At 40.4% G+C, this 25,199-nt stretch overlaps 1 long non-coding RNA gene across 1 annotated transcript; it reads right to left on the bottom strand.

Moving 5' to 3' along the window:
* Positions 1 to 723: 723 nt before the first annotated feature.
* LOC148316156 (uncharacterized) lies at positions 724 to 1,870 on the bottom strand. Its single transcript, XR_015840265.1, has 5 exons — positions 1,482 to 1,870; positions 1,209 to 1,294; positions 992 to 1,112; positions 870 to 911; positions 724 to 762 (listed from the first exon to the last, which is right to left on the bottom strand). It is a non-coding gene; the product is annotated as an uncharacterized LOC148316156 (long non-coding RNA).
* Positions 1,871 to 25,199: the final 23,329 nt, after the last annotated feature.

The raw sequence follows: 25,199 nt of genomic DNA on the forward strand, positions 1-25,199 counted from the left end.
TTTACAATTAATTAATATGTCACACTCATGCAGTAGACAATAGATCAATGACGGGCACAAACTCACATATACCGGTTACCTCCATTCTGGGTTGAACTGCTCTTTCTCCAGAATGACGAACCTATTAAAAGTATAGAACAGTAAAATTATAACAGTTACTGGCTTTACAAAACAAGATGTGTTTAATGATGAGCTACTCGCCTTTTCTTTTCAAGAAATAGAAATGGTCTGAAGAAGATAGAAAACAGACTTGACTTGATCCTTAGGAGAACATGTTGCCATGGTCTTTCTAAACGTGTCAGCAAGTCCTTCCTTCATCAGGCTTACACGGCCACATCTCATCGAGCGCTTGTACCAGGGTGAGTGAGCTTCCATCCACCTTCTTTGTCTAGACAAATGGAGCAGGTGGACCCGCAGGCAACGTGAAGAATGTCTACAAAAAAAATAAATAAATAAAGGAAGTGGTGAGGACAAATGCTGATAATGAAATCTTTAATTGTGTAGAATGTTTCCTGACAAAGTTTTTGACGGCCACTTACACAAGAAAGAAGTGAAGTCCTGCACGGTTGCCACCCTGGTTTTGCAGTCAACGTTACTTGATGTACGTGTTTTGGCGCCTCCAAGACTTGAAGCCCAAGCAGGAATTAGAAGGCCTCTGCTGTTTAGGCTCTCTCCCACACGGTTAACCTTGCGACCCATTTTTTTGGGGGGCGGGGGTGGGGGGGCAGAAGGATGGATTTGTGAAAAGTAAGGAGAAAAGCCCTTAAAAAGGAGAGAGTGGGAGGACAATAATTTTTAGGAATAAGGATGGAGGGACGGGTGCCCAGGATGCAGCTGTAGAACGATCTGACAGAATTCGGTGCTGCTACCTCCATTCTGGGAAAAACCACTCTTTCTCCAGAAGTAAGAACCTGTCCAAAGTGGAGAAAAGTAAAATTACAACATTTACTGAATTTAAAGAGAAAGATATGTTTAATATTGAGTTATTTACCTTTTCCTTTCAATAAATAAAATGGCCTCATCGAGTGCTTGAACTGAGGTGACTAAACTTCCATCTCTTCCGCGTCTTGACAAATGCAGCAAGTGGCGCCGCAGGCAACGTGAAGAACATTCTAACACGAAAAATAAAGGAGGTGTCAAAACAGAAGCTGAGAAAGATGTCAAATTATGGGCAATGTTTCCTGACAAAGTTCTTCTCGGCCACTTACAGAAGAAGGAAGAGAAGTCCTGCATGGTCGTCACCCTGGTTTTGGAGTCAGTCCTTGTGGTACGTGCTTGGGCGCCTGTCTTTTGTCTTTTGGTAGAGAAAAGGCAGACAGACGCAGGATCAGTGAGTCGAAATTTACGTGACGCGGCAAAGGGCTGAGACAGGCTTGGCTATGACTCCTAATCCATTCAAATATGATCATCATTTTATATTCTAAAATCACTTTACATTTAAGTAATGTACAATAATGTACAAAAGATCAGTACACACATACCTGTGTTGTTTGGTGTCTAAGGTTTTTTTTTTTTAAGTTGCCCTCTTGGGATTTAAGATCAGGGGATGTCGTTAATATTTGTCAATTGTGGGCACGTCAAGCCCTTTGAGAAGTCGCTGTGAGTCGGGGCTATCAAAATAAATTTGACAAGACTTGATTTTCTGCAGAACAAAGACCTGTTAAAGGTAGAGGAGAATAAAATTACATTTACTGTCTTTACAAGAAAAGATATGTTTAATGATGTTTTACTCACCTTGTCAGTGTTCCGTCCTCATCCCATGCCAATGACAAGGATGATTGAAATGTTAACAAAAACGTAAAAAATCCAACAACTCTCTCCCCTTCCTCGACTTCACTTTCTTTGACCCTCGACTCCACTTTCTTTGACCCCCGACTTCACTTTCTTTGACCCCCGACTTCACTTTCTTTGACCCCCGACTCCACTTTCTTTGACCCCCGACTCCACTTTCTTTGACCCCCGACTCCACTTTCTTTGACCCCCGACTCCACTTTCTTTGACCCCCGACTCCACTTTCTTTGACCCTGGACTTCACTTTCCTTGACCTTCCACAAACTGTTCAACTTCCTTAATTCCCATTCTCTCCCACTCCTCCCAAAGCTCTTCTGCCACTCACTTTCTCATTCACATGCAAAACCATCTTCATTCCAAATCCCATCTCAAAATCTCGTACCAACTGTAATCTATGACACCTTTTAATCATTTAAATCTCACTCCATATTGCTTTACTTACTGATTTATTTCATTATTTGGATATGATTTATCTGAAATTTGCTAGTACTGAATAATGATAAAAGTTAAAAAGTCATCCTTATGTCAACCAAACTTCTTCCACTGATTTTTTCTTTTTCATTTTTACGTGTCCGAAAAGACTATTGAGATTCTCAGCATTGATCAGTCTGCGCAGTCTATGACACCTTTTAATCACATTTAAATTTCAATCCATATTGCTTCACTTAATGTTGTATTGCATTATTTGGATATTATTTATCACAGATTGTTAAAACGGTACTAGCAAGATATAATAATATAAGTAAAAATTGCATCCACTCTCTCTCTCTCTCTATTGGTCCAACTTGACTTCTTTCACAAACTGTTTCCTTAATTTCCTTTGTCTCTCGCTCCTCCAAAAGCTCTTCTATTACACACCTTGTAGTTCACACGCTAAACCATTTTTACCCCAAATCCCATTCCATCAAATGACAAAATCTCAAACCAACTGTAAGCTATGTCGCACTAAAATCTCAATCCATATTGCTTATATTCCATGTGGTGGTTATGATTTATTGGAGATTTAAGATAGAGTTGGAGTTATGAGTACTATGAACAAATTTGTATTGTATTGCATAAAAAAATTAAAGTTAAAAGGCCACCACCACTCTCTCTCCCCTTAATTCGCTCTCAAAATTCCTTCCAATGTCAACCGAACATCTTGCAATAATTTTTTTGCTTTTGTGTTTAATTATTACTTCTCCCGGTAAGACATTTGAAATTTTCATTTGCAGCATTGATCATCTTACTTAATTACATCTTACATTGCTGGTGTCGGAACAAAACCTCCTGTTAAAAAAATTTGTGTATTTAATTTTGTTTTTTACACAAATTTATTGGTCAGTCCCCATATGGGACCGTTTTATTTTTTTCAACAAGTTGTTGACCAGACCAAGTGTTTGAAATGGCTTGCTGTCTATGACAACGCAACAAACGTTGTTTTTTTGGGTGCCCTGAAAAGTAAAGGTTTTGGAGATGGGAGGTTTCCACCCGGCACCAGCGTTATGTTTCACATATTGCGCAATTGTCACCACAGGTACCATTTCATTTCAACATCAACATGTCAGCAGCATCATCTAAATATCATCCATCTCTCCCATATTATAATATACTTACAACACCTTGCAGATAGAGCTCAATTCGAATTTTTTTCTGAATACTGTAATTACTTACCGATCACAGCTTAAAACACAGAAGACAGGATTGTGATAGCTGTAGTATGTTCGCAATACACCTGAATGAAGAGCACACTTGGGGCGAGAGACAAAAATGAGGTCAAGCAGTGTGTTTTTGTCAGTGGTAGCAGTAGTTATGAGTTGCGTGAAACCTTTGGAGAGAAACAGTTCAAGAATGGGCTTGTACGAGGATGAAAGCACATCTTCATTGAAATCTCCACATACTAAAATCTGATGATGGTCCATCATTGCAAGGCACTGTAACAAACTTTCCAGGTTAGGCAGAAATGAGCGTAGACTGTGTCCAGGGGGTCTGTAAACAGCAGCAATCAACATATTGGTGGGAGCTTCAAGTTTCACCACAACAAATTCGAGATCGGTCACACCCTGAATGTATTTCTTTTCCTGGGCCGTGATGTGACTTTTCACACAAATACCTACGCCACCACCAAGTTTTGTTGCCAAGTCTGGACAGTTTGAAAAAGAAACGCCTCGATTCCGGTGAAACATTGTGTAGCCTTCCAAGGAAGAATTTCCTGCAGCCGCCGATCCCTGGATGTGTGTTTCTGTCAAGCACAAAATATCAGCGAAATACAGTTCGTGGTGAGACACCATATCTTGCGCATGACAAGACAGTCCTTCTGTGTTGTGATGGATGATGACCAGGTTGTTAGTGCCATCTACCGTCGACATCACCTGAAGGAGGGGCATCACACCGTCTAAAGAAGCCTCTGTCATCTCAGCAAGAGCAGCGGTTATTTCTGGATTAGCATGAATCCTTCTCTCATCCATATACATAATATGCAGACCACTGAGAGAAGTCACTCTACTCAGAGCTACGTACCCCATGCCATGTTCAAAGACACCTTTCAGGGACACTGCTGCTTGGGACGTCGTCATACCTTGTACCTTATGAATGGTGCATGCAAAGGCAAGTTTAATGGGGAACTGCAAACGCACCACTCCAGGCTTCTTCATCTTCTCTTCCTGTCTGTCAATGTACACAGGGTTAAGAGCAGTACTAGTGTTTGACACATGATCGAGTTGCAACCAGAGTTTCTGAACACGTGCTTCATCGGGGTAATTCACCATGTTGACCACTTTTGCAAACGTGCCATTGCACAGACCTGCTTGAACATCAATATTGCGTGTGATCATAACACGAGCACCAATCGCAACTTTAATGGAGTCCGGTAACTCACTCTTAGCTCCTTGGAAGGGGATCGCTTGTCTCGCCATTCTGCCAGTTCGTTGGTCTTTCTTGTAGTCGTCCGCATCAATTTTTACAATGTCCCTGTGAAGCAGACTCAACATCTCGGAATTATGAGCATCTACCTGTTTATTGGTGGCGTAAACGTGCAGTATGTGCTTTGGACACTTTTCTGGAGGAGTGTAAGTGGTTGCAAGCAAAGCTCTGTCGAGACCTGACAGTTCATCAGACTTCTCTTTGACGCGGAGTCGATTCAGCAGCTCGGCAAAAGCGACGTCATCTTTCTGCCTCATGATTTCGGTCAGTGTGATCATTTGGAAGTTGTCACGCCAGTGGTCGAGCCTAGAGGGATCATATACGCACAAAGGCTTGGACTGTCTCACAGGAGGCAGCTGATAAAAATCGCCAACAGCAAGCACAGACATGCCACCGAAAGGTAAATCGATCCCTTTGATTTGTTTCAATCTATTGTTCACATATGCAAAGAGGTCTTTGGACACCATGGAAATCTCGTCGATGATGAGTATTTCTGCGATCGACAGCTCCGCTCTGACTTCGTCCAGTTTATTGCCCAGGCCGTGGTACGGGGGTTTCAGACTTCTCGGCAGTTTCAGCAGGCAGTGCAAGGTTGTCCCGGAAATATTGAAAGCTGCCGTTCCTGTAAAAGCTGCGAGAATAACAGTCGACTTGGAAATGTCTGCTTCCTCAGCCAGTCGCGGGAGTCTGCGCAGTATTTTCGTCGCCTCTGCGTGGATACATTTTATTAAATGTGACTTACCAGTGCCAGCACCACCACTGATGTAGTAGTAGAACTGCTGCGGCTTCAATCCACACACGCGTTTTATGCACCATTCTCTTACCATGTAGAAGACGCACGCTTGCTTTTGGTTCAGGCTCCGATACATACCGCGCAACACTGTTGGATCAATGGCAGCAACCTCTGTCGCAACTGACATTTGTGGTGCGTCTGACCTGTCGTAGTCGGGGACATTGTCCTCCACGTCGTTGGGTTCATCTCTCGCTTGGAGTTCCTCGATGCATTCGAGTCGTTGCAACTCACTTTCAGGAGCCAGGTGACACCACTCATTGATGACGAGTCCACTTTCCTCCACCTCCTGGATGGCATTGTCAATGTCTTTCTTGTGTTTCTCGTACCTTTCTCTGCTTCTGTTGACGATTTCAAACACAGGCTCTGCATATTCAGCATACGGCAACTGCACACAGGCGTGATCGTGAAACATTTGGTATGTAGGAAAACGTGGGGATTTCAACTGGCAGTCAGCACGGTGAGGCAGGTACAGCTTGAGCAAGGCACAGTAAAATTCCTCCGGATTTTTATTCTGTGAGAAATTGCAGTATTTGATGACAGCGGGGTTTCCTGTTCTTTTCTGCACAAAGCCCATGTCATTCAGCAGAGGAAAAACATTTTTACCTTTTCTTTGTTTGCCGTAGACAATTCTGCACGTTGCTGCAAAATCAGCCATGCACATTACCTCAAATTCTTGCGTCTGAGGTCTGCATTTATATTTGTCAGGCAAGCCGGACATCCACACTTCGACAGACTCCTGTGTTTTGCCCTCGAGGTGTGAGAGAGGAAAACTCATCTTCAGCGCATTGTCACTCGTCTGCACAAATACCACACTGCGAGAGGACTGTCTCATATGCAACCCGCATGCTCGTGCGACACACTCTTGAGCACTCACCTCTCTTTTCTTTGAATACGCTTGCATTATTTGTTTCATTTCATCGCAATCATTGACATTTTCATTACGGGAGTTTTCAATAACCGATTTCAGATACTGGCTCAGACCGTGTTCAGCTTTGCTAATGTAGCTGCAGATGTATGCGATGCAAGAGTAAGCATTCAAGATGTATTGGATGTCCAGATTACCGTCCCAGGCAAGAAGCAGATGTCGGTTGTAGTTGTTGACCCAGCAGTCTTTTGGATCTCGCTTCAGCACAACGGAAGTCTTGGAGGCGGTCATGTGCAGGCATTCCATGTACTCATCACCGGTGAGCGCACATTTGGCCAGTAGCTGCGGCAAGGTCAGCAAAGACGTCTCAGGTTCATTCAGAAGACGCTGAACACAAACAAGCTTGGCATTTGACAAAGACTGCTTCTCTTTGTGCTGCTCTTTATTTCGTTCATCACAATCGGCCGGACGAATGATCGTTGTAGTTTCGCACGGTTGTTTGGGAAAACCAAAACGGCAGTTTGCACCAAGGGTTTTGACACAGGTTTTTGAGTGGGTTTTACTGTGCATCTGAACTTCGGTGACCTTCTTGTACAGTTCTGGATCCTTCTCCGGGTCTGGCAGCTCAGCTGTAATGTATTTGGACACAAAATGACAAATGGCTTGATCTGAGGCATCGTCAAATACCGGTGCGCCTTCAACCCATACGAGGCAATGAATGTGAGGACTTCCTCTGTGCTGGAACTCTAATCTGTAAAAATAGTCAACAACTTTACCAATCGGTTGTGCCGGAGACAGGATCAGATCTCGGAATAGAGCTTCCACACGTTTGTCAAACATGCGCATAGTCGTCACAGGATTGCTGCGTAGGATTTCACACTTGGTGGCCCAGTCGAGTTCAGCAAAATTCACATGCTCACCTTGTTGCGCTTTAATGGCAGTGATGACCTCCGGCCAACGCATTTCAGCAGCAGAAAATGTGCAGAAGAACGTGGGTGTGCCCAGCTGTCGGATCATGGCAAAAAGATCTTTAGTGGTTCTTTCCCAATAGGCTGGCGTGCCTCTCAAAGGCGTCATGAAGCGGACCGCGTCTTTGCTGCGCACCAGTTTTTCAACTTCACGCTTATCCTGTAACATGGCATTGTTTATTCTGCGACCATCTCTGGTAAAAGGTTTACCTTTGCGGAGCTGAATTCTCATGCTTGACGTCGCCTGGTAGATTTCTGTAACAAACTGAGCGAAGAACAAGTAGGTTGCATCTCTTGCAAAACGTTCATCCACGCAACACAGCCGTGTCTTGAAATATTTGCTTGGTGTGAGTTTGATTTGTCTCTCTTCATCAAGCGTGTTTTGCCCTGTTGGAAACTGAACCGGAAATGCCATGGCCTCAAGTTTAGGAGTCTTGAAAAAGCTTACCGGGTTATTTCTTTCAGCAGGAGCAACAGAGTAAATTCCCTCGGTAAAACTCAGAATCTCCTCTGACACGTCATTTGGTTGGAGACAAGATTCAAGGATGACGCCGCCATTTGGTTCATCGCCTTCTTCCGCATTTGGTTGTGGCTGCTGATTGAGACTTTTAACATTTTGTGACTCACAGTTTATTTCACAAAGTGCATCACTCTCAAATTGGTTTATCGCCACCAGATCTTCCGCATTGTAGTCACTTTCATGCATTTCATCATCATCAGAGCTACTCTCATCATCAGTGAGGGTCGGGTCGCAAAGGTCAGCATCATCGCGAATGGTAATGTCTCTGTACTGCGGATGAATTTGCTTCAGTGTTACCAGAGCACTTACCAGGTTCGACCAAGTCACAGTTTGAAAGAGCTGATGGCCTTTGTAGGAAAGCCGTCTCTTCAGTTTCACTCTCAACATCTGTGACCGACTTCTTAGTCTCGGCAGGGCATTGACCGTCTCTTGTACTTCTGATGGCACACACACAACATTCCCTCGAATGGCACGTTGTTGACCTTTCGGAAGAGGGACAATTTTGGCAAATGATATACATTTAGAAATGAGGTGTCTCTCCAGTATGTTCAAACCACACAGTTCATTTGGAATATCTACAAGTGCGAGATTGTTCGCCACAGCAAGTGCTGGCATTTTACCGTCTTTGAGATGATCATAGCAAGTATGACATATCCACTCTCTTTTTCTTTCAGCTGGTACTCTGCATGAGGCCTTACATTCGAGAGTACATATATGAACAAACTTTGCCGTCAGGCAACGTTCGACAATATGCTTATGTTTCTTATAAACACGACGCTGACAAGAGCGAACCTGGTTAGGAAATAATGCTCTGTGGCAAACGGTGCAGACAAATGTGGGTCCATTCTTAATTTGGGTTTTGAATAGCTCAACAGCTTTCATGATTTCACAGTCACTTCTCTCGCTAAGTAGTTGGCTTATGACTATGTACTTTTGCAAAATCTTACTTGCTTGGCGCAGTGTATTCGTCCTCAATAAATCATATTTTCTTTTCATTACACGTCTCATGATTCCCTTATGCTTTGCTCTGAATTCAGGGTTGTTTGAATAACGTTGCGTAATGTAGGAGCGCTGTCTTGTTTTAAACCCAAGATCATCACGATAACGTTGCGTAATGTAGGAGCGCTGTCGTGTTTTAAACCCAAGATCATCACGATAACGTTGCGTAATGTAGGAGCGCTGTCGTGTTTTAAACCCAAGATCATCACGATAACGTTGCGTAATGTAGGAGCGCTGTCTTGTATTAAACCCAAGATCATCACGATAACGCTGAGCGAAGTGGGAAAGCTGTCTTGTTTTAAACCCAATATCGTCACGATAACGTTGTGTAATGTAGGAGCGTTGTCTCATCTTAAAACTGCCATCTGTCTGATAACAATGTGAAAAACGTAAACGTTTTTTCATCCTAAAGTCACGATCAGTCATGTAACGGCGTGTATAATTGGACTTTTGTTTTACACGAAACTGAATGTCTTGTTCATAACGAGTTGTATTGTAACACCTTTTTCTTTGTCTTAGCTCTACATTTTGACAGTATTTTTCCTTTTGTTTCATGTTCTTATTTAATCTCTTCGGTTCCTGTTCAGCACTACTCCTTTTAGATTTATCAATCTTTTCCTGTGCCTTCATTCGCCTTTGAAATTTCCTGCGACTTGATTTCTGAATTTGTGACACACGTCGTAGCTGTTTACCTGTTGTGGCAATAACCATTTCAGTGTCATCTCTCAAGTCATGGCCGTGGCGTTGTTCACCATCATGTGGCATAGACTCGCTCATCTCCAAACATGAGTTAGTCTCACCAACTTCTTCGCTTCCGGTATCGTCAATGGTCGAACTCACAGGGGGTACAAATGCACATGGCGCCACCTCATGGACATCTGCAGGAACATCAACGGGCTCAAAACGAACCGGTACAAGCTCGTACGGAGTATCGCCTGAGCACATGAAGCTAGTGTAAGCAAGCATCAATTTAGCTGTCAGGTCATTCAAAAATGTGAAAATCGCCATGACAGCTGTGCCATTGTCAGCATGAAGGCCATCACGTCCTCTGGAGTGGGGATCGAAGTAGCCGTACCTGCCTTGGTTATCTCGGAAAACAGAAATGCACAGTAAATTCATAATTAGAAGAGCATAATTGACCTCTGATGTCAAGCACTGAAGTCTGTCACAAAGGTTCAGATACAGCGGATCACCACAGAAAGAAGTGAACAAACCACACAGCGATTGACTCTGTATTAACACATGTTGTTTACTAAAACCATTTACCATCGCTGGAAGCTCATCTGCTGTCAAAAAATTGTTTACGAAGCGTCCTTCGGTTCTCAATACAGACACGGTACGTGTGTACAGTTCATTGCCGCGACAGAGAACAGCATCCAGGTCAGAGCTCATCAGGTTATTCAACTCTTGCAGGAAAGCCAGAAATGTAACAGAATTAGCAACACATTGACTGTTTCTGGATTCGCCATACCTTGGATCATTTTGGCTGTGCGATGCCAACACATATGTTACAGACGCTTGTTGCACACCAGACCGGATTACTTGCAGAGGTTGATCAGTCGTCTCACCGCTCTCAAATTGTGAATCAGCAAGGAAATCATTCTCAATTTGTGAATCAGAATGGAAAACATTCTCAATTTGTGAATCTGCATGAAAATCATCTTTCTCAATGTGTGAATCAGCAAGGAAAACACTCTCAATTAGTGACTCTGCATGAAAATCATCTTTCTGAATCTGCGAATCACCTGTGTCATCAACATTCGCAATCGGTGAATCAGCTTTGTCGTCAGCATTCTCAATCGGTGAATCAACCTTGTCAGCATTCTCCATCTGTGAATCATCATTCTCACTCTTGGTATCATCTTTCGCACTCTTGGTATCATCTTTCGCACTGGTATCATCTTTCGCACTGGTATCATCTTTCGCACTCTTTGTAGCATCACTTTCCATCTTTGTATCATTGATCTCTGTATCATTGTATTCAATATGAAAAAAGTCCCTCTGAAAGTGTGCTTGCGCACGGTCGTCCATTGCATAGCCGTCGTCACTCTGAAAAAAGTCCCTCTGAATGTGTGCTTGCGCACGGTCGTCAGTCTTGTCCTCGAATTGTGCAATGGCACTGTGGGCACGAAAATCATCAGGCTGTGCAAGAGGTGCTTGGGAGCTCTGCCCTTTGGCACGTTTCTCCCAGCTCAACTTGAGAGCCTGTGATTTCTTCCCTTTTCGTGGCATAGTCTGAATCTTAATAGGGTTAGATAGAAAGAAGGCAGGGACAAAAGTTGGAGCAGACACAAAGAAGGGCGATGAGGGGTCTGGTAGTTCTCCTGCAGAAAAAGAGCACAAGTGTTAAGACCATTTACAGAGAGTTTGACATGAGTATAATTTATAAAACTCTACATTGGAGAGATTAGGTATATTGCTTCAAGTCTTTTTGCACTCATTTTTAATTCCCAACACTTGTACACAAGAGGCTAATGAGTCGGAAGAATACAGACAAGTACAGCTGTGAGTGCCAGGGGGCAACTTTAAAGCGTTGTGGTTATTTTACAAGTATTTCACTAATCACTCAAAACATTTGGCTATAGTATAATAACACGTCAACTGAAACCTCTAATCCTGATCTTATTACGGTGCTGTAACCGTCGACCCTCTACTACCAAACTGCAACATGAATTATAATTTATAAAATAAAGTTAAGAACATTAATGATGGCACAGCCGCATTTTTCAAAATGAAAAGCATTACCAGAAACCATAAAGAAAGTCACGTCATAATGTGTGCTTTCTCATATACTACTCAAGGCCAATTATATGCACATAAACGTTAAATATAGAAAGCGTATCAATATCACAATCTTCAAAATCCATACCAATTTTTTCCAATATTGCGTAGCCCCAACTTTTAGAGACTTCTTCCCTTTCACTTTAACCAGAACACTAGCTCTACATGACTTTGAAGATTTGGAAAGTTTCACATCCATTTCAACACATTCGCTCAGATGTACCTCAGGTATGGATGAGCACAGATTGTTTACATCATAGAAGGAAAAGAAAACGCATTGTTACAGTTCAGCATCACTATCAGGTATGAATGAGCACACATATTTTCATAATAAAAAAAAGGGGGGGCATTAGGATGTTTCAGCATCACAATGAGTACTTTTTAGAGAACACTGGCAATCCATGGCTCCTTGAGTAAATATCAACAAAATACTGCCGGCCACAGGGCATAATTGCCGAAATAAGGGGTTCCTAAATCGCAGCCCAGGTTCAACCTGCCTACACATTTTGCCAGGCACGGACGGTGAAAAATGCCAGAGACACGTCATGATTTTTTTGTCAGTCTGGCCATGCCAAGACTAATACATGCATAGAACATGAGATTCTATTCCACCCTATCCTTTACATTTTAGAATATCTGTGTTCAATTGCATTTCATAGTTAGCTGCGCAGAAAAAGCACAAACAGAGTAGGACGGATGTGTGCCACGGCAGCTCGACCCCACTGGCTGCTCTTGTCAGACAGCCCCCCCTGCCCGCTCCATGGTGGGAAGCGCAGGCTGCAATGGACTGGACGTTCCCATGGATCTCCCCAGCTGCGGCGGCTGCCCTTTGTCAGGTCAGTGATCCTGACCAGATCTGCCCCCTTAGAACAGGTGTGGCTCTGTATCCGATGCCAACATTGAGGCAACACGTTAAACTGGAACTAAAACAGTGAGTCCAGAGACATACACAAATATCCACCTGATACTTAGTTAATAGCTTATCCATGAATACACACACATACAGGATATGTTTTATGTATACTGTTTAGATTAAAAATATGTTGCTTGCTTGCCCTTAAAATGCAATGTCGTTTTTGTCATATTTTTTTTCCAAAAACAACATTACATAAGCCCAAACAATGGTCTTTATCATGCTTTAAGTAAATGCAGCATTATTTTCTTGAGGTTCTAAAAAATAACGCCCTCAACACAAAATATTTAAATTATACAAATATACTGCTTAAGAACAGACCTTTGAGTAACTAATAGAAAATTTAACAAACAGCAAAAGTTGAGAAATAAAATAACAGAAGTTCATGATTTTTTATTTAATTTATAGGGTAGAAATTATAGATTATGCGTAGCTTTCTGGAAAACAAATGTGAGAAAAAGCGAGATAATGGGGCCTAACATGTATCGACAGAATAAGATGGCGGTTGACGTTGTTAACACATGGCATAGTTTGCACACAAAAACCACATAGTACAATGTAGAAATGATAAATTTACAATAGAATGGCAGCTAAGTGATAAGCGCACACGATCTTTAGCGTTTATGGTAGATTGGAGCAGTATAAATTGAGCACTTAAAATGAATATATCAGACAGAAGAAGACAAACAAGTATACTTACGTCGGATCGAGCGAGGAAGAGCGAACACTGAACCGGAGGCAGAGTAAGATCGTCTGCTGCGTTCACGGGTCATCGGAAAGAGCAAAAGTTGAGAAATAAAAGAACAGAAGTTCATGATTTTTTATTTAATTTATAGGGTAGAAATTATAGATTATGCGTAGCTTTCTGGAAAACAAATGTGAGAAAAAGCGAGATAATGGGGCCTAACATGTATCGACAGAATAAGATGGCGGTTGACGTTGTTAACACATGGCATAGTTTGCACACAAAAACCACATAGTACAATGTAGAAATGATAAATTTACAATGGAATGGCAGCTAAGTGATAAGCGCACACGATCTTTAGCGTTTATGGTAGATTGGAGCAGTATAAATTGAGCACTTAAAATAAATATATCAGACAGAAGAAGACAAACAAGTATACTTACGTCGGATCGAGCGAGGAAGAGCGAACACTGAACCGGAGGCAGAGTAAGATCGTCTGCTGCGTTTCACGGGTCATCGGAAAGAGCAAAAGTTGAGAAATAAAAGAACAGAAGTTCATGATTTTTTATTTAATTTATAGGGTAGAAATTATAGATTATGCGTAGCTTTCTGGAAAACAAATGTGAGAAAAAGCGAGATAATGGGGCCTAACATGTATCGACAGAATAAGATGGCGGTTGAACGTTGTTAACACATGGCATAGTTTGCACACAAAAACCACATAGTACAATGTAGAAATGATAAATTTACAATAGAATGGCAGCTAAGTGATAAGCGCACACGATCTTTAGCGTTTATGGTAGATTGGAGCAGTATAAATTGAGCACTTAAAATGAATATATCAGACAGAAGAAGACAAACAAGTATACTTACGTCGGATCGAGCGAGGAAGAGCGAACACTGAACCGGAGGCAGAGTAAGATCGTCTGCTGCGTTCACGGGTCATCGGAAAGAGCAAAAGTTGAGAAATAAAAGAACAGAAGTTCATGATTTTTTATTTAATTTATAGGGTAGAAATTATAGATTATGCGTAGCTTTCTGGAAAACAAATGTGAGAAAAAGCGAGATAATGGGGCCTAACATGTATCGACAGAATAAGATGGCGGTTGACGTTGTTAACACATGGCATAGTTTGCACACAAAAACCACATAGTACAATGTAGAAATGATAAATTTACAATGGAATGGCAGCTAAGTGATAAGCGCACACGATCTTTAGCGTTTATGGTAGATTGGAGCAGTATAAATTGAGCACTTAAAATAAATATATCAGACAGAAGAAGACAAACAAGTATACTTACGTCGGATCGAGCGAGGAAGAGCGAACACTGAGCCGGAGGCAGAGTAAGATCGTCTGCTGCGTTTCACGGGTCATCGGAAAGAGCAAAAGTTGAGAAATAAAAGAACAGAAGTTCATGATTTTTTATTTAATTTATAGGGTAGAAATTATAGATTATGCGTAGCTTTCTGGAAAACAAATGTGAGAAAAAGCGAGATAATGGGGCCTAACATGTATCGACAGAATAAGATGGCGGTTGAACGTTGTTAACACATGGCATAGTTTGCACACAAAAACCACATAGTACAATGTAGAAATGATAAATTTACAATAGAATGGCAGCTAAGTGATAAGCGCACACGATCTTTAGCGTTTATGGTAGATTGGAGCAGTATAAATTGAGCACTTAAAATGAATATATCAGACAGAAGAAGACAAACAAGTATACTTACGTCGGATCGAGCGAGGAAGAGCGAACACTGAACCGGAGGCAGAGTAAGATCGTCTGCTGCGTTCACGGGTCATCGGAAAGAGCAAAAGTTGAGAAATAAAAGAACAGAAGTTCATGATTTTTTATTTAATTTATAGGGTAGAAATTATAGATTATGCGTAGCTTTCTGAAAAACAAATGTTTAAATTTAGGCATCCCTGTGATTGTCATCCTATTGCTGAGTCCCCCATCAGAGGAAAAGTTACTTGGAACCCACAGGAAAAACGTTTGTGGACCCCTGGCCAAAGTCATATTCAATATATATGGAAAAAGAAAAAACGTTTTGTTTTTTTTTATTTCTAAACAAGACACATTGATATGTCATACTTTAGTATTTTTCAGAAACTACACATTTGTATTTTTCATTGGGTCAATTTCTTTCCAATCACTTCTTCGCCAATTTATTTTACGCTTTTGTTAAAATACCAGTTACAAACACCAATGTGTGTTCTGAGAATGTAGTTATTGTTTGTTTTCCCAAAACTTTAAAAAAATTACTTTATTATGATATGTTGCCGACGATAACCGCCAAATAGGTTGATCATGTGTAAAATGTCGGCGGAGCTTCACGAAACTAAGCCCTGCATATTAGCTTCTATAGTATGTATGGGAAGCCACTTTTCAGTATGCCAGTTAGCTGTACATCTTTACTCCACATTCCACTGAACACAGCGATACTGTGTAGGTGTTTCTATGGCGAGCTAACTAGGATGTATTTAATACACGAAAGCGATCAAATGGGTGTCTGACACGTTACGACAGAATAAGATGGCGTCTGGTCATAATGGTTCGTGGTCAACACTTACACAACGCTGAAATGATTTTCCAATAACATCATAGCTAATTTATTCGCGTACACAATCGTTAGAGTTTATGGTAGGTAGGAGTAGTATAAATTGAACATTCACAATTATAACTAAAGTGCATCTAATACAAAAAAGCGAGATAGTGGCGCCCAACATGTTTCGACAGAATAAGATGGCGGTGGACGTTGTTAACACGTGGCATAGATTGCACACAAAAACCACATAGTACAATGTTGAAATGATAATTTTACAATAAAATGGCAGCCACGTGATAGGCGCACACGACCGTTAGCGTTTATGGTAGATTGGAGCAGTATAAATTGAACACTTAAAATGAATATATCACACCGAAGAAGACAAACAAGTATTCTTACGTCGGGTCCAGCGAGGAAGAGTGAACGCTGAGCCGGAGGTAGAGTACGATGGTCTGCTGCATTCACGGGTCATTGGAAAGAGGTGTTTTTTTCCCTTTGTGTTGGAGGCGTCGTTTGACTTTTAAATTTACATTTGTAATAATAAATTTAGGTTGTTCCATAATGATCATCCATCATCATTAACCGCCCATTTATGACATAGCCCCACACTATATATACTACTACATAGAGAGTCCGAGCATTACTAGAGTATAGTATTTACAAACGCCTCTTCTCATATCACGTGACCATCTGTCGCGACTCAGTGGCGCTTTACAGCGCCGAGGACGTATTGTGAATGAAAAATATGTATTTTAAGTACGACTTTGAAAGCATTTGCGCCCTCTACACAAGACATATAAGGGTGTCTTTTTGTCTCTATTTTACGACATAGTGTTGCAGAAGGGTCTGCATTGTAATCACGTAATAAAAAGCAACCAGGAGGTGGCAGTGGTGTAAAAGACCCGCCAAGATAACGCTGCAGAAGAAGATTGTAGTTGGGTGGGGGAGGAGTCTTGGAGGAGCTCGAGAAGAGTGTGTACATTGGAGAGCATAAGACATCTCAGTAGCGATGGAAAATAAAAGCAATTTTCCCTCGAGGAATTCTTTTAGGCTAAAAAATAAAAATAAAAGCTTCCAATAAGCATGACAAAGGGGATGGAGTTGCTTTGTATGAGTAATACCTTTACTGGGCGGGTCAAGCATATATTGTGCTAAAGTAGCTTGGGGACGTTGGTGAAAGCAACGTGAGGGACATCTAGTGGACGAAAAAAGTCAAAGCAACCGTATCGCTCAGCAATAATGGTAAAATAAGTATGATGCTATTCAATTATTTTTTTTAAAAAGAATCCTGTCTTAAATTAACTCGTCAATCTCTTGCCTTAAGAAAGTTTTGCTTTCGTAAAGTAATTATGTTGGACATGTGTGCATCAATGTTATGATGAGAGTGCTTGTGACCAGAAATAACAAAAGGACACATTCAGGCATTTATTTGCAATTTTTTTTTATTTAAAAAGAGCAATTTCTCCTCAATAAAAGGTTTAGTTACTCACTTGGTCCATAATGTCAAAAAACGCAAAAATGCTGGTCAGGGTTTTACAAAGTAAAAGTTTTACGATGACTCAATATGGAGTCACTGATGTCGCGGTTAACGCGCCAGACTTCTATACGGGCTCATCGGTTCTGCTCAGTAACATGTCTGCGTGTTCTCTGAAGCTAGCTGGTGACTGGTTCAGGGTGTAGTCTGATTTTCGACCACGTTTAGCTGGCATCGGCTCTAGCACCTCCCTGTGAAGGACAAATGAAGTGGAAGATCACACATAAAAAAGAAATGCAATTGTATTGACTGTTGTGAATATGAAAGTCAAAGCACTGAACAAATATAATTTGTCTTGAATGACAATGAATTATTCTGAATGAAATTAAAAAAAAGAAACAAAACTGATTAACATTGAACAATTCTGAATGATCCTGAATGAAATTAAAAAAAAAATGAATTTCCAAGTTGTTGCCATTGAAAATGAATGGAGAATTTGGGGGGAAAAAATGTGTTTTTGTGGCACCAAATTTGGAAAGAGACCCATACGGCTGGGTACCTTTTATATCAGTGTGGGGGTGAAACGATGGTCTCGGCGTTGCTGGACGAAAATTGGAGGAGTAAACCCATTCCCAAGTTGTTGCCATTGAAAATGAATGGAGAATTTTGGGGAAAAAAATGTGTTTTTGTGGCACCAAATTTGGAAAGAGACCCATACGGCTGGGTACCTTTTATATCAGTGTGGGGGTGAAACGATGGTCTCGGCGTTGCTGGACGAAAATTGGAGGAGTAAACCCATTTCCAAGTTGTTGCCATTGAAAATGAATGGAGAATTTGGGGGAAAAAAAATGTGTTTTTGTGGCAGCAAATTTGGAAAGAGACCCATACGGCTGGGTACCTTTTATATCAGTGTGGGGGTGAAACGATGGTCTCGGCGTTGCTGGACGAAAATTGGAGGAGTAAACCCATTCCCAAGTTGTTGCCATTGGAAATGAATGGAGAATTTGGGGGGAAAAAAATGTGTTTTTGTGGCAGCAAATTTGGAAAGAGACCCATACGGCTGGGTACCTTTTATATCAGTGTGGGGGTGAAACGATGGTCTCGGCGTTGCTGGACGAAAATTGGAGGAGTAAACCCATTTCCAAGTTGTTGCCATTGAAAATGAATGGAGAATTTGGGGGGGAAAAAAATGTGTTTTTGTGGCAGCAAATTTGGAAAGAGACCCATACGGCTGGGTACCTTTTATATCAGTGTGGGGGTGAAACGATGGTCTCGGCGTTGCTGGACGAAAATTGGAGGAGTAAACCCATTTCCAAGTTGTTGCCATTGAAAATGAATGGAGAATTTGGGGGAAAAAAAATGTGTTTTTGTGGCAGCAAATTTGGAAAGAGACCCATACGGCTGGGTACCTTTTATATCAGTGTGGGGGTGAAACGATGGTCTCGGCGTTGCTGGACGAAAATTGGAGGAGTAAACCCATTTCCAAGTTGTTGCCATTGAAAATGAATGGAGAATTTGGGGGAAAAAAAATGTGTTTTTGTGGCAGCAAATTTGGAAAGAGACCCATACGGCTGGGTACCTTTTATATCAGTGTGGGGGTGAAACGATGGTCTCGGCGTTGCTGGACGAAAATTGGAGGAGTAAACCCATTTCCAAGTTGTTGCCATTGAAAATGAATGGAGAATTTGGGGGGAAAAAAAATGTGTTTTTGTGGCAGCAAATTTGGAAAGAGACCCATACGGCTGGGTACCTTTTATATCAGTGTGGGGGTGAAACGATGGTCTCGGCGTTGCTGGACGAAAATTGGAGGAGTAAACCCATTTCCAAGTTGTTGCCATTGAAAATGAATGGAGAATTTGGGGAAAAAAAAATGTGTTTTTGTGGCAGCAAATTTGGAAAGAGACCCATACGGCTGGGTACCTTTTACATCAGTGTGGGGGTGAAACGATGGTCTCGGCGTTGCTGGACGAAAATTGGAGGAGTAAACCCATTTCCAAGTTGTTGCCATTGAAAATGAATGGAGAATTTGGGGAAAAAAAAATGTGTTTTTGTGGCAGCAAATTTGGAAAGAGACCCATACGGCTGGGTACCTTTTACATCAGTGTGGGGGTGAAACGATGGTCTCGGCGTTGCTGGACGAAAATTGGAGGAGTAAACCCATTTCCAAGTTGTTGCCATTGAAAATGAATGGAGAATTTGGGGGAAAAAAAATGTGTTTTTGTGGCAGCAAATTTGGAAAGAGACCCATACGGCTGGGTACCTTTTATATCAGTGTGGGGGTGAAACGATGGTCTCGGCGTTGCTGGACGAAAATTGGAGGAGTAAACCCATTTCCAAGTTGTTGCCATTGGAAATGAATGGAGAATTTGGGGGAAAAAAAACGTGTTTTTGTGGCAGCAAATTTGGAAAGAGACCCATACGGCTGGGTACCTTTTATATCAGTGTGGGGGTGAAACGATGGTCTCGGCGTTGCTGGACGAAAATTGGAGGAGTAAACCCATTTCCAAGTTGTTGCCATTGAAAATGAATGGAGAATTTGGGGGAAAAAAATGTGTTTTTGTGGCAGCAAATTTGGAAAGAGACCCATACGGCTGGGTACCTTTTATATCAGTGTGGGGGTGAAACGATGGTCTCGGCGTTGCTGGACGAAAATTGGAGGAGTAAACCCATTTCCAAGTTGTTGCCATTGGAAATGAATGGAGAATTTGGGGGAAAAAAAACGTGTTTTTGTGGCAGCAAATTTGGAAAGAGACCCATACGGCTGGGTACCTTTTATATCAGTGTGGGGGTGAAACGATGGTCTCGGCGTTGCTGGACGAAAATTGGAGGAGTAAACCCATTTCCAAGTTGTTGCCATTGAAAATGAATGGAGAATTTGGGGGAAAAAAAATGTGTTTTTGTGGCAGCAAATTTGGAAAGAGACCCATACGGCTGGGTACCTTTTATATCAGTGTGGGGGTGAAACGATGGTCTCGGCGTTGCTGGACGAAAATTGGAGGAGTAAACCCATTTCCAAGTTGTTGCCATTGAAAATGAATGGAGAATTAGGGGGAAAAAAAATGTGTTTTTGTGGCAGCAAATTTGGAAAGAGACCCATACGGCTGGGTACCTTTTATATCAGTGTGGGGGTGAAACGATGGTCTCGGCGTTGCTGGACGAAAATTGGAGGAGTAAACCCATTTCCAAGTTGTTGCCATTGAAAATGAATGGAGAATTAGGGGGAAAAAAAATGTGTTTTTGTGGCAGCAAATTTGGAAAGAGACCCATACGGCTGGGTACCTTTTATATCAGTGTGGGGGTGAAACGATGGTCTCGGCGTTGCTGGACGAAAATTGGAGGAGTAAACCCATTTCCAAGTTGTTGCCATTGAAAATGAATGGAGAATTTGGGGGTGAAAAATGAAAAATGGGAATGCATGAATCGAGTTGAATCACTTGAATTATGTGAAAGGAATTACATGAATGTCAATTGAATGACCTGAATTATGTGAAAGGAATAACATGAATGTAAACTTAATTACCTGAATTGTGTGAAAGGAATACATGAATAAAGTGAATACCATGAATTATGTGAAAGGAATTACTTGAATATAAATTGAATGACCTGAATTATGTGAAAGGAATAACATGAATGTAAATTGAATTACCTGAATTATTTGAAAGGAATTACATGAATAGAGTGAATCACATGAATTATGTGAAAGGAATTAAATGAATAGAGTAAATCACATGAATTATGTGAAAGGAATTACATGAATCTAAATTGAATGACCTGAATTATGTGAAAGGAATTACATGAATGTCAATTGAATGACCTGAATTATGTGAAAGGAATAACATGAATGTAAACTTAATTACCTGAATTATGTGAAAGGAATACATGAATAAAGTGAATCACATGAATTATGTGAAAGGAATTACTTGAATGTAAATTGAATGACCTGAATTATGTGAAAGGAATTACATGAATGTAAATTGAATGACCTGAATTATGTGAAAGGAATCACATGAATAGACTGAATCACATGAATTACATGAAAGGAATTACATGAATACAGTGAAATCACATGAATTATGTGAAAGGAATTACATGAATCTAAATTGAATGACCTGAATTATGTGAAAGGAATTACATGAATGTAAACTTAATTACCTGAATTTTGTGAAAGGAATACATGAATAGACTGAATCACATGAAAGGAATTACTTGAATACAGTGAAATCACATGAATTATGTGAAAGGAATTACATGAATGTAAATTGAATGACCTGAATTATGTGAAAGGAATGACATGAATAGAGTGAATCACATGAATAGTGTGAAAGGAGTTAAAGGAATGCGAAATGAATGACCTGAATGTCTTGAATTTCAAACTGGAAGCATTTAAATGTGAAATGTTGAATGTCCCAATCGAAATGAATGGGGTGAATTTGGGGTGAAAAATGTGAAATAGTGAATAATCTGAATAAGTGAATGACGTGAAAAATGGAAGCCCCCATCACATGAATAAGTGGAACACGTTAAAAGTGGAATGAAGTGAATCGGTTGAATTAGGTGGAAGTAGTTAAGCGTCAAAAAAACAGGCAGAATAAGTTTAATATTAATAATAACTAGAGAATGCAATTCCTGGAGAAATTGCGTGTGAAGGCGGAATGGCTGGAATTTTTTTTGTGGAATGATTTTGAATGAGGCTGAATGTTGTGGAATAATATTGAATGACTCTGAAATGTTGAATGAATTTGAATCATAGTGAATGAAATTGAATGATTTGAATGACAGTGAATAATAGTGAATTATCTTGAATCATCATGAATGAAAGAGAAAAAATATTGAATAATGTTGAAAAATATTGAATAATGTTGAATTATAGTGAATGACATCAAATGAAAATGGGGAAAGGCAGTGATTAATGGAAGGTGGAAGGATGTTGAATGATCGTGGAAAATATTCAACGACCGGGAATCGAACCGAGAACCTCCAAGTATGGAAGCAGCTGCTAATCCACTGACCCAACCCTCTTTATAGAAGCCTGGATGAATGTCTTGAATGGATTTAATATCCTAAGTGGATGAAGAATAGAGAAAATAGAGCATGTCAAAGAAGGGGGCGGGGCGGTTTTTAAAGGGGGGGGGAACCGGGGGGTCTAAATGGAAACCTGCATGGCGTGAATTTTTGGGAATGATTGAAGTTGGAATGGTGAAAATCGGATGAAAAATGTGGAAGCTGGAGCGCGTCAAAGAAAGGGGCGGGGCGTTTTTTAAAGGGGGGGGGAACTGGGGGGGCTAAGTGGAAACTCTCATGGGGTGAATTTTTGGGAATGATTGAAGTTGGAACGGTGAAAATCGGATGAAGAATGGGGAAGCTGGCGCGCGTCGAAGAAGGGGGCGGGGCTGTTTTTAAAGGGGGGGGGAACCGGGGGGGCTAAGTGGAAACTCTCATGGGGTGAATTTTTGGGAATGATTGAAGTTGGAACGGTGAAAATCGGATGAACAATGGGGAAGCTGGAGTGCGTCGAAGAAGGGGGCGGGGCTGTTTTTAAAGGGGGGGGGGACCGGGGGGGCCAAGTGGAAACTCTCATGGGGTGAATTTTTGGGAATGATTGAAGTTGGAACGGTGAAAATCGGATGAAGAATGGGGAAGCTGGCGCGCGTCGAAGAAGGGGGCGGGGCTGTTTTTAAAGGGGGGGGCAACCGGGGGGGCTAAGTGGAAACTCTCATGGGGTTAATTTTTGGGAATGATTGAAGTTGGAACGGTGAAAATCGGATGAAGAATGGGGAAGCTGGCGCGCGTCGAAGAAGGGGGCGGGGCTGTTTTTAAAGGGGGGGGGAACCGGGGGGGCTAAGTGGAAACTCTCATGGGGTTAATTTTTGGGAATGATTGAAGTTGGAACGGTGAAAATCGGATGAAGAATAGAGAAGCTAGAGCGTGTTGAAGAAGGGGGTTATTGAAGTGGCTTTTTTGGGGGTGAAAATGGGAAATGGGAATGTATGGGTATAGTGAATCACATGAATTATGTGAAAGGAGTTGCAGGAATGTGAAATGAATGACCTGAATGTGTTAAATTTGAATTTGGAAGCATTTAATAGTGAATTGTTGAATCTCCCATTGGAAATGAATGGGTTTTTTGGGGGTGAATAAAGTGAAATTGTGAAATATGGGTAATAGGTGAAGTTGTGAAGAATACAAGCCTGAATGGCGTGAATTTTTGGAATAGAACAAAGTTGGAACGGTGAAAATCGGATGAAGAATAGAGAAGCTAGAGCGTGTCGAAGAAGGGGGTTATTGAAGTGGCTTTTTTGGGGGTGAAAATGGGAAATGGGAATGTATGGGTATAGTGAATCACATGAATAGTGTGAAAGGAGTTAAAGGAATGCGAAATGAATGACCTGAATGTCTTGAATTTCAAACTGGAAGCATTTAAATGTGAAATGTTGAATGTCCCAATCGAAATGAATGGGGTGAATTTGGGGTGAAAAATGTGAAATAGTGAATAATCTGAATAAGTGAATGACGTGAAAAATGGAAGCCCCCATCACATGAATAAGTGGAACACGTTAAAAGTGGAATGAAGTGAATCGGTTGAATTAGGTGGAAGTAGTTAAGCGTCAAAAAAACAGGCAGAATAAGTTTAATATTAATAATAAAGAATCAGAATAACATATGTGTGAAGGCCTTCGCCTTCACACAACTAGAGAATGCAATTCCTGGAGAAATTGCGTGTGAAGGCGGAATGGCTGGAATTTTTTTTGTGGAATGATTTTGAATGAGACTGAATGTCTTTGAATAATATTGAATGACTCTGAAATATTGAATGAGGTTGAATGAAATAGAAAAAATATTGAATAATGTTGAAAAATATTGAATAATGTTGAAAAATATTGAATAATGTTGAATTATAGTGAATGACATAGAATGAACATGGGGAAAGGCAGTGATTAATGGAATTGAATGATATTAAATCAAAGTGAATAAAGTTGAATGATATTAAATCAAAGTGAATAATATGAAAACTGAATGACTTTAAATCATTTTAAATTGAAGTAAATAACATTGAACAACTGAATGACATTGAATGATTTTGAATGGCACTGAATGTTTTTGAAAAATACTAAATGACACTGAAATATTGAATGAAGTTGAATGAATTAGAATCATAAGGAATGAAATCGAAAGATTCTGAATCATAGAGAATGAAATCGAATTAATTTGAATCATAGTGAATAAAATTGAATGATATTAAATCAAAGTAAATTAAGTTAAACGATATTAAATCATAAGGAATAATATGAAAACTGAATGACTAAATATTTTTAAATGGAAGTGAATAACATTGAACAACTGAAGATACTGAATGACATTGAATGATTTTGAATGACACTGAATGTTTTTGAAAAAAAAACTAAATGACACTGAAATAGTGAATGAAGTTGAATGAATTTTAATCATAGTGAATGAAATTGAAACATTTAACAACTCTGAATGACAAAGAATGATTGTGAATAGATGACATTGAATGAATATGAATTAAAATCAAATCATTTTGAACGAAACTGAATAACATGGAAGAACTATGAATGAAAATTAATGACTTTGAATGATACAGAATGACAATGAATAAATGTGAATGATAATGAATGACATTGAATGATTCCGAATGAAATCAAAAAAATTTGAATGAAACTGAATAACATTGAACATTTCTTAATGATACTGAATGACAACCAATGATTGTTAATGATACTGAATTACAATGAATGATTGTGAATGATAATGAATGACATTGAGTGATACTGAATGACATTAATAAATTCAAATGGAACACAATAACATTGAACAACTTTGAATGATACTGAATGAAATTGAATTATTTTGAACGACACTGAAAGTTTTAGAAAAATACAAAATGACACTGAAATATTGAATGAATTTGAATGATAGTGAATACAGCTGTTGCATTCA

The sequence above is a fragment of the Idiotropiscis lumnitzeri genome, chromosome 22, assembly GCF_059441095.1.
Source record: "Idiotropiscis lumnitzeri isolate Australia: NSW breed Sydney's pygmy pipehorse chromosome 22, RoL_Ilum_1.0, whole genome shotgun sequence".
In the NCBI taxonomy this organism is placed as follows: Eukaryota; Metazoa; Chordata; class Actinopteri; order Syngnathiformes; family Syngnathidae; genus Idiotropiscis; species Idiotropiscis lumnitzeri.